Genomic DNA, 10,739 nt, shown 5'->3' on the forward strand with positions numbered 1-10,739 from the left:
CAAAAGGAGAAGAGGAAGTCGACGGGGACCCTTCCTCCTCTGCTGCAGTGGCCTGAGCACGCTTGAAACTGTGCGCATCACCTTGGGCCTGGCAACGTTTGTCACGGGCACGGAGCTTACTCTTCTGACCACGTGGCTTGATGACTCTGATCAAGGACAGCAGGCAGGAGTGTGGAAGGAGGGTAGGTGATGTGTGCCCACTGGAGGAGGGAAGCTGAGAGGGTGTGCACCCCTTCAGCAGAGAGATGCGTCTTTGGCTTTAACAACGACTGCCTTTGCAGTTTTTCCTGGAGGGTACTGCTCTAGGAACCTACCAGGCTCCTGATCTCCTGGTCAGCCTGTCCCAGAACCTTGTGGGGGCAGCTGGGGTGAGGCTTAAGCAGCAGCCTGGCATCCCTGCCTGGGGCTTGCTGCAGTGACAACAAGGGTTGGCAGTGGGCTCCTCTGTACTAGGGTCAAGGGGTCCTCCCAGTCCACATTCATGGACAGCATATCGACAGTTGCCAGGGCTTCGGCCCCTTTCCTTTGTTACTCTGATCTTGACACATCAAAGCCCCCTGGGACACACTAGAAGGAAGGGAAGGGGCAGCCCAGCCACCATCCCTGGCAGAGTGTAGACCCCCAGTCCTGACAGTGCAGTGGGGACCTTTCTATCCCGGGATGTTTGGCAGGCTCAGTCCCCATTTCAGGGTCCTCACTTGGCTCCATGTAGGGGCTGGGACTCCTTCCCTCTCCAGACCAGTGGCTGCAACTACAAACCAATAATATCCCCTAATAGCAGCCCCTGCACCTTACAAGGGCTGAAAGTAGGGGCACGGCTAGACTCTGCCTTGTTCCCTCCATTTAGGGGTGGGTGGATCCCTCAGTTCCCACTCAGAGTCCTCACTGTGATACCAGGCAGGGCATGGGGCCCTTCTCTCTCTTAAACGGAGTCCTATCTCCTCATAGTAAGGCGTGCATATCCCTGACACCCATTAGGGGTAGTGATGATCACTCTATCTGGCCACACCTGGCCACACCATGGTCTCCCAAAGTGAATTCAGTGGTAGCAGGTTCAGGCTCTACGATGGGTGGTCCCCACTTGGGGTCCTCACTTCAGGTCCTAAATCTGACTCCTGGGAGGCCTTAGATCCCTCCCTCTGCTGAACCGAAAACACCCTCTTCAGGTCCAAACTCTCACTTCTCCATTACCTCTGAGGAGGAACTGGGGGCCATGTCCGCCTGAGACTTCCCAGGGCTGACAATAGGGAGGAATTCTGTAGGGCTCCACTGATATGCTGTGGATGGTCCCAATACACGTCAGGATCCTCACCTTGACTGATGACATAATCTGGAAATCCCCTGTCTTCTGACCTGAGTCTGCCAGCATCTGACCGAGGTATTCATATTCCTAAGACCTCTGAATTCGAATCTAGCCATGGCTGTTTGGGGCCTCTGAGGGCTGGCAGCAAGGGCAGGATCTTATGGGCCTCACTGGGTAGGTGCTTCTATCATTCCTCATTCACTCTCCTCACTTTCTATTAGAGGCTGGGACTGCTCACACTTCTAATCTGAGGTCATCCTTTTTAGGTCAAGACTCACAAGTCCCTGAGAGCTCTGAAGAGTAGGGAGGGGATGCGCAGCGTGATAGCCTTGTCTGGCATGTTGGGGTACCCAGGACTCATTTATGGCCGTCATCTTCACTCTTGTCTTTTAGATTAACATCTTCCTGGGAAATACCACATCCCTGCAAACTCTTGAGCAGTTTCCCTGCTGTACACCTTGCAGTGAATGGGCCCCTGTCCCAGAGTGATATGAGATGGGGGCGCTGCAGCACAAGACAAGGGGCCCAGGACAGGTGGTGGACTGCCAGAGAAAATACACAGTGATCTAGTCCATGACTTCATCAGCCAGACCTGGCATCTGTTTTGACTTCTGTCCCAAAAGGTTTACTTTCTAAAGGAAAGGGGCTGTCCAAGACGACATTGCATATGTAAGTGATCGTAATGTCCCCATATATTATCTTCTTTTCTTTAATCATTTGTTTTTTTATGCTTATTACTGTGGCTGTGTATTCCAATCCAGTGCATTGGGCACAAAATTTCTCTCTTTATGCCTTGAGATACATTTTGGAATAGTGAGCTGTGAAATGATTTAAGAGACACAGTTCTGCCTCAGGCTGCAGTTGTGGAACATTCTGGGCTCCAGAGGGATTCCGTCCAGGGGTCTAGTACAGCCCTGTCACTGACCAGCGTGTGAAAATGAGAAAAGAGCAAGTTCTCCATCGACAACTAAGGCTGAGAAGCTGTAGCCTGTAAAACCCTAGGGATGCGTGTCATGTATGGAAAGCACCTGATACGGGACCTGGCGTGTCCTGGGTCTTTAAAGAATGGCAGTAATTATACTAGGATTACTTGGACCCCAGATGATACCACCCACCTCGCTGGGATTTTTTTCTTATTTAAATCCAGGATGTGTCAGTGAATATGCAGTGCCCTAGGAAAATGACAACCAAATCAGCCAAAATGCTGCTTAGGAAGGAAAACTAGGTAATATTGTCCATTAGGGAATATGTTGGAAACCCTGGTGGGGTAGTGGTAAGTGCTACAGCTGCTAACCAAAGGGTCGGCAGTTTGAATCCACCAGGCGCTACTTGGAAACTCTATGGGGCAGTTCTACTCTGTCCTATAGGGTCGCTATGAGTCAGAATCAACTTGATAGCACTGGGTTTTTTTTTTTTTTTTTGGTAGGGAATATGTTACTTAATGTGGGTGTGGGCTAGACTTCACCAGTTGGATGGAACACAAAGCTCCTGGAATCATTGTCAAAGACAACCATTCACTCTCCCAGCTACCCTTCCAGGTCACCTGGTTTCACTGATATCACCACCACCAAAAATCTAGTTTTCACTTGGAGTTTCCCAGTGATACTCAGGATAACCTCATTCAAATGTCTGTTGAATGGAGTGGGCTCTGGCTCCCCCAGCCTAAGACAAAATGCCAGAACAGTGGCTTCTTGACATCTCACCTCAAGGGAGTATCACCCTACTTCTTAAAACCTTCCTGGAAGTAATGTGCGTAACACACCCAGTCAGTGTACATGTTCAAGTGCACCAGGACAAGAGCACAGGACACCTTTCAGTCCTGCCCCTGGTGGGGATTTCTCTCTGGTTTACCCATAATACCAGGGTAACTGTGAAGAGCTGGTTTCCATTCCAGGCTCAGCCTCTGGGCACTGAGATATATATCATGGGTTTGTCTGGCTCTGCGCACCCCTGCAGAAAGCCTCATTTTACTCCACCCTCCATCCCCTCAACTCCCCCATCACATGCAAACTAATTTAACACCACCTCCACTGAGGCATCAAAGTGTCCCAAAGCTGCAAACTGCCCTGCTTCAGGGCATTTACACCAGATGGCTCTCATCCCAAACCTCCCCGCTTCTCACTCTTTTTACTTGTCTTTTAGGTCTTAGAACGTACATCACCATCTTCCTTACATGATGGCTGCTTCTAGACCCTAAACTTCTTTGGCAAAGGCTGGTCTCCTTTTTTTTTTTTTTTTTTAACCATTCCCACTATTAGCACTGTGTTTTCCAAAGAGCAGATGCTCAATTAATCTTGCAGGCATATGTGAACAAGTGAATAAACTAACAAACCAACAGAAAAACCCATTCCCGTTGAGTCGATTCCGACTCATAGTAACCCTCTAGGACAGAGCAGAACTGCCCCAAGGAGTGGCTGGTGGATTCGAACTGCCAGTCTATTGTTAGCAGCTGATCTTTTAACCACTGTGCGACCAGGGCTCTTGATTTGTTAATTTAAACTCTGCTACATTATTAAATGAGCTAAGCAAATACAGGAAACCTTGATGGCGTAGTGGTTAAGGCCTACGGCTGCTAACCAAAGCGTCGGTAGTTCAAATCCGCCAGGCCCTCCATGGGAACTCTATGCGGCAGCTCTACTCTGTCCTATAAAGGCGGTATGAGTCAGAATCGACTCCACGACAATGGGTTTGGTTTGGTAAGCAAATATAGTTACGACTTTTTCTATTTTACTTAATAGCAAACTAAAAGAGATTCAAAAACCAAACCAAATCCATTGCTTTGGAGTCGATTCCTACTCATAGCAATCTTACAGGGCCTTGTAGAGATTAACAATAACAACAAAAAAAAAACTTACTGCCTTCGACTTAAAAGCTAAATATTGATTACCGTACTTTTTTCTCTATTTCTTGTATTTTTTTTTCTGCTGTGATCTTTACATTTCTAAGAAATGCCTGTTCAAATGTCATGTTATCTTGCTTCGGATGACTAAAATGGAATGTTCCCCCCCTTTTTTTTTTCCAAAAATAGTAAAGCTCCTTACCTTAAACCTGAGAAACATTGCTAAATGTATTATCCATGTCATTAATGAACTTAGATTATAATGCTAGAAACAGCCTTCACTTGAAAGGGTTAACGTTTGAAAAATAAAGAAAGAACATACAGTTAAATCCCTAAGTGACCTACATAGAGCAGAAACAGAAAGGTATGAGACACTGTGTTCCCTTCTGTCCACCCAGCCCTGCACTACATGGAACGATGACTGCCCTCGTCAACCACAAAGTGAAGAATCTGCCTCACGCTTCACTGGGCCTGGGAGGAGCTGCTGCACCTGGCACAGGAGCACGCACTACACTGGCCATAGCAGTAGGATCAGCCCGGTCTGGAACTGTGGCTCTGGCTCTCTCTTCCTCATCTCTCAAGGCCTCTTCATACAAGGATGGGAGAGCACTTGGCACGGTATCATTGATCTTGGCCAAAAACTCCAGGATTTTCATCTTGCTGGTTTCAGCATGGGCTCTGGGACCCCAGAGAAATTCATAGCTTGGAGGATCGCTGTTGGGCACCTGCCGGTACTCCAGGTACTTTAGCTTCACAAAATCTTGGGTGATGAGTTTCCTAGGCTCCCCAAAGATGAAGTGCCTCTTCCCTGCAAAAATTCTCATCTTATTCAGGAATTCCCAGATCTTCTCCTCACTGGCGCAGTTGCCCTTCATGAAGATCACGCCCAGGAGAATCATCAGGACACCAGTTTTTGGCAACCCCCTGCCACGACTCAGCCTCCCATCGTTAGGGAGGTCCATTTTGCTGACAAGGGCGTAGGACGGCTTGACGGAGTCGATTTCCTTTAAGTCAATGCCAAAGACCACCTCCAAGCTGAAAGAAGCTCTCCTGAGGATCTCAAGGAAATGGTTCTTGTACTTTTCGTTGACAATCTCAGCATGTCTTCCTTCATGATGAGTTATTTCATTTTATACATTTGCAACAGGAGCTACACCAGTGTACCCACCTTCTTGGTTAGAGGGTCTCTGTGGGATCGCTTACTGGATGGTTGGTCCTGGAGGAACTTCGCCTTTTTTCATCTTTGTTCTTGGTACCTGCATAAGATCTTGTGCGTGAAGCCCCTGGAGTAGTGGGGGTGAATAAGGCTCTCTGAGGCCCCTGCAGAGTGCTACAAGACTTAGCACCAGGCTTTCTCTGGGTAGTACACCCAAAAGGAGGAGTGGAAGAGGACGGGAACTCTTTTTTGCTGTTCCCATGGCCTGAGCACCCCTGAGAACCTTGGTCTCACCTTGTTTCTGCTGGCGTTTCTCACGTACACAGAGATTACTCTTCGGACTGCGAGGCATGACTGGTTAGGGACACAGGCAGGAGGAGTGTGAGCAGGACAACAGATGACGCAGGCCCCCTGGAAGAGGAAGGAGACAGTGTTAGCACCATAACTAGGGAGATGCTACTTAAGCTTTAAGAAGACACCCGCTGCAGGTTTACTTGAAGGCAGTAACCTAGAAACTTATACAGCTTCTGTGCTCCTGGTCAGCCTGTCCCCTGAGAGCCCTGTGGAAGAAATTAGAGTGTGCCTGAGGCTGTATCCCGCCAGCCTTGCCTGGGGCTTACTAGAGCTCAGAGCAGGAGTGGCAGGTCTAGGCTCTGTGAGACCTCCTCTGTTCTGGGGTATTTGGCCCACTCACTTCACATTCAATACCATTGTGTCAACTGTTGGCAGGGCCTTCACCATCGCCCCCCTCCCTCACTGATGCTCTAAATTTGACACATTGAACCAATGTCCCCATCTCCCTGGGACCACCTAAGAGAAAGTGAAGTAGCACCCTGTCAGGGGGCACTCAGTGCTGTTAGGTCAATTGGGCCCTTTCTGTCTTGGGTTCCTTAGAGATCTCAGTAGTCATTCAGAGTCCTTACCTTGGATCTAAGTAGGGCCTGAGAGCCTACCTTTGTCTGTAGTTAAGGCCTGGGATACCTGCCTCTGCTGATCTGAGGCCAATCCCTTCCTACCAAGGCTCCTACCAGACTGAAATCAGCTGAAAGAAAGGAAGGTTCACACACACACCTCCAAAGACTGCAAGCAGGAACTATCTGCCGCTTCCACTTTTCTGTGGTGAGTGATACCATCAGTCCTCATACTGGGTCCTCAGTGTAACTCCTGTTAGGTTTCCTCCCTCTGCAGAATTGGAGCTGCTCCATTACACAATGGTCCATACCTCCTTAGCCCCCTTCAAAAGGAAATGAAGGGTCACCTCCTGCTGACACTGATTGTAGAGTTTCCCACGGCTGAGAAAAGAGTGCATACTCAGTTATAGGGTGCCTGGTTCCCTCAGACCTCTTATTGGATTTTTATACTGACTCCTGTTAAGGACTTGGTGAACTCCCATTGCAGAATCAGGCAGCCCCCATTAGACTAAGGTCCTCATCTCTCTGAGATTTTTCAAGTAGAAGTCTAGCTGGAACTGCATGGAGCCTGCCAGGGCCAACATTAGGGGCGGGACTTTGTGGCGCTCCTTGTTTGCATCTCATTTGTCCTCACAGTCTTCAACTTGACTCTCGATAAGCCCAAGACTCCTCCCTCTGCAGACCTGGAACCCACATCCCGAGACCTGACCCTCAAGTTCCTTTGACTTTCCAGGCTGAACTTAGCCAGCTAGCTCTGGTAGCATCTCCCAGGGCCAACAGCAGAAGCGGGACCTTGAGGGAGGGGGTGGGGTGGACGCTTTGTTCTGGGGTGGGTGATCATCTCAGTCCCTACTCAGAGTCCATCCTCACCTTGACTCCTTACCAATCCTAGACCTTCTCCCTCTGGGGTCTGAAGCCTAGCCCCTTAGACAAAGGAACTAACATTCCTGGACTTCTGGTGCAGAAGGCAGGCTCTCAAAATATGTCAGATACAGCCAATGCTGTTTGGGGGCCTCCAAGGGCCAAGGTTGTTGGGGAACCTTCAACTGTGGACAGCAAAGGTGGGGCTCTATCGGACTGCACTGTTGTGGAGTGGATGGTCCCTTAGTGCTTACTCAGGGTCCTCATCTTGATACCTATCAGAGCCTGGGATTCTTGCGTATAAACCTGAGTCACAGGCTGAGAACAAGAACCTCACCTTGAGGAGACCCTAGAGGGGAGCTCAAAGCGTGCTTCACACTACCCCTGCCTGGGGCCTCAGAGGAGTGCAGGCTCGGTTGGTGCTCTAGGCAGACCCTCTTTTGGGGGTAGGTTGCCCCATTAGGACTCAGCTCCCACATCCTATTCCAGTTAGGGACAAGATTCCTCCCTCTGCAGAAATGGGGCCGCCCCCTTTGGGACAAGGCCGTACCTACCTGATACACTTAGTGCCAAAATGAGGGGACACTTCAGGCTGTAAACTGCCTGGTGCCTCCATGTCCTCAAAACAGGGGCTGAGTTCTGTGATGTCCTGCTCTACTTACTATTGGTGATCCCTTCCTGACACTCAGGGTCCTCACCTTGACTCCTGTTAGTGTTTTTCTTACTCTTCTGCCTCTGAGGACCTGGGGCAGTCTCCCCTACACTAAGGTCCTCTCTTTCCTCTCTCCAGGAGGAAATAAGGGGGCTCCTTTACCTGATAATTCTGTCATTGTCCCTCAGGGCTGAAGGTGTAGGGGTGGAGTGGGGGTTTCGGAGCCTCAACTCTTCAGCGCTGGGTGGTTCTTTCATTCCTTATTCAGAGTCCTCAGCTTGATACCTGACTTGTCATGGGACTCCATTCTCTGTTGACCTGAGGATGCTCTCCTCAGATCAGGGTCCTCGTTGACTTGGGGTCCCTGAGCTACATTCAGATAGGATTTTCTGGAGCTGCAAGGACTGACAGCCAGGGCGGAACTCTATGGGAGCCCACTGTTCTGGCCAGGTCCTTCCATCATCCTCAGTCAGGACCAACACCTTGATGTCTATCAGAGGCTCAGTCTTCTGCATCTACTGGCTTGAGGTGCCCTTCTTAGGCCAAAGCTCTCAACTCCCTGAGGACTCTCAAGGATAAGTGAGGGGATGCTCAGCCTGACAGCCCAGACTGGGGCTTTTTAGGTTAGAGAGCATGGTATGGATTGAATTATGTCCCCCCCAAATTCTGTGTAGGAATTTGGCTGGGCCATGACTCCCAGTATTGTGTGGTTTTGGGTCCTCCATTTTGTGATTGTAATTTCATGTTAAGGATGATTTGGTTGGGATTGTAACACCCTTACCCAGGTCACACCCCTGATCTAATGTAAAGGCAGTTTCCCTGGGTTGTGGCCTGTACCACCTTTTATCTCTCAAGAGATAATATGGAAAGTGAAGCAAACAGAGAGGGAAGACCTCACAGCACCAAGAAAGCTGTACTGGGAGCAGAATGTGCATTTTGGACCTGGTGTCCCTGCGCAGAGAAGCTCCTATTCTGGGGGAAGATTGATGAGAAGGCTGACAGAGAAGGAAAGCCTTCCCCTGGAGCTGACACCCTCAATTTGGACTTTTAGCCTACTTTACTGTGAAGAAATAAATGTCTTTTTGTAGTATTTCCGTTATAACAACACTACATGACTAAGTTGGAGCAGGTGCCAGTCAGTCTCTGGGTGACTCCTAAACTCTAGTGTGTTGGTTTCCTCCAGTCTTCCTACATGGGGGTCTCTATTTTGGCTCCTGAAACTTTGATTAAAAACCTGAGCAGTTTTTAATCAAAGATTGGGTGCCTGTCCCAGGAGTGATGTGAGATGAGGAAGCTGTAGCACAAGGCAGGCGGACCAGGAGAGGTGGTATATGCTGCCAGAGGAAAAAAAAATCTCGGCTATCCCTTCTTTTCATCAGCTACACGTAGAGTGTCACGTGATTTGTGTTCTAATAGATATATCTTCTCCAGGCAGGGGCTCTCCAGGATGATTTTCTGAGCCCTTCATCTTTTCAGGTTATCTGGCATTGCATGTATAGATGTCGTCAAATATTATCTTTCTTTTCCTTATTAATGTTGTTCTTGTTAGGTGCTATCTAGTCGATTTCGACCCATAGTGACCCTCTGTGACATAGTAGAGCTGCCCCATGGGCTGTAAACTTTATGAGGGCAGATCACCGGGTCCTTCTCCTCTGGAGCCAATTCCAGGGCACCTGCTCTAGGGGAAGGTTTCCTCTCTCTGTTGGCTCTGGGGGAAGGTTCTTGTCTTTGTTCAGCTTCTGTTTCATGGTTCCTTGGAGATCTCTTGTAGTGTGGTACCAATCTTCCCCTATCTGTGCTTACTTGCTTCACTACTTGATCAATCTGCTCTTTTGTATCTCCACAGAGACTGATTTAATAAACCCCGCCAAAAAAAATAAAATAAAAGCTCTGCAAAAACACTAAACCCACGGCCACTGGTTTGATTCTGACTCTATAGGTCGAAGCAGAACTGCCGAAAAGAATTTCCAAGGCTGCAATCTTTATGGAGGAAGAGGGCCACATCTCTTTGCAGTGGAGTCACTGGTGGGTTGCCTTAAGACAGGCCCTATACTAATACTGTGCCTTTAACATAACAAAGAAAAGCAATTCCCAAATGGGATTATAACAACAGGAATAGGGTTAGGAATTACAACAAATTTTGGGGGTGGGGGGAAGGACAATTCAACTCACATCAGGCAGCATGATATTTAATGTGCGTGTGGAGCAGACTGTCTCAGTTTAATGCAACAGAAAACTTTTAGAATTATTGTGACAGACCAACAACTCACCCTCCCAACCAAGGTCGAGAAGGGGAGAGTGTTGAAGTGTCGTGGGGTTGACAACCAATGTCACAAAACAATATGTGTATTTATTGTTTAATAAGAAACTAGTTTGTTCTATAAATCTTCACCTAACATAGAATTAAAAAAATAAAATGTTTGTTTCCTGATACATTAGGACAGATACTAATGGACAAGATATTAAGCAAAGCGTAAGTGGCAAGGAAGTGGAGTCAAAGACTTTTTATTTTGGATCACAGCAAAGAGAGGCCTACCAAGATGGAGGAGTAGTCAGATGCTTCCAGTGACACCTCTTGCAAAAAAGACCCAAAAAACAAGTGAAATGATAATATTTATAACAAGCTAGGAGCCCTGAACATCAAAGGCAAAGTCAGAAAACAAACTGAGAAGCAGGGGGAGGAAGAGACGGTTCAGAAGCAGAGAGGAGTTACCGGAACTGAATCGCTGGGAGCCCCCAGGCACCATTCCTGGGAGCGGCTGCTGCAGGGTCCTACTAGCGTTCGGCCGCTGTTTCATCAGGTAGGAGCATCCAGCCTACTCGCACCTCGGGAACCAGAGGAGAACGGCACTCTGGGCAAAAGATAAATACTTTCATATATCTTACCACGCTCCTGTCCCCGAGCCAGCTTCAGCAGCTGTCAATTACTCCGGGCCTGAAATAGGCCCTGTTGAGAGCCTAGAGCCATCTTTCCAGCCTAGGTGAAGGAACAAATTCACAGTTAGGGAAAAAGATAA

At 48.5% G+C, this 10,739-nt stretch overlaps 1 pseudogene; it reads right to left on the reverse strand.

Annotated features, from left to right (window-relative positions):
* Positions 1-4,597: 4,597 nt before the first annotated feature.
* LOC126068834 (melanoma-associated antigen B3-like) lies at positions 4,598-5,650 on the reverse strand (annotated as a pseudogene).
* Between the last annotated feature and the right edge of the window lie 5,089 nt (positions 5,651-10,739).

The sequence above is a fragment of the Elephas maximus genome, chromosome X, assembly GCF_024166365.1.
Source record: "Elephas maximus indicus isolate mEleMax1 chromosome X, mEleMax1 primary haplotype, whole genome shotgun sequence".
NCBI lineage: Eukaryota > Metazoa > Chordata > Mammalia > Proboscidea > Elephantidae > Elephas > Elephas maximus.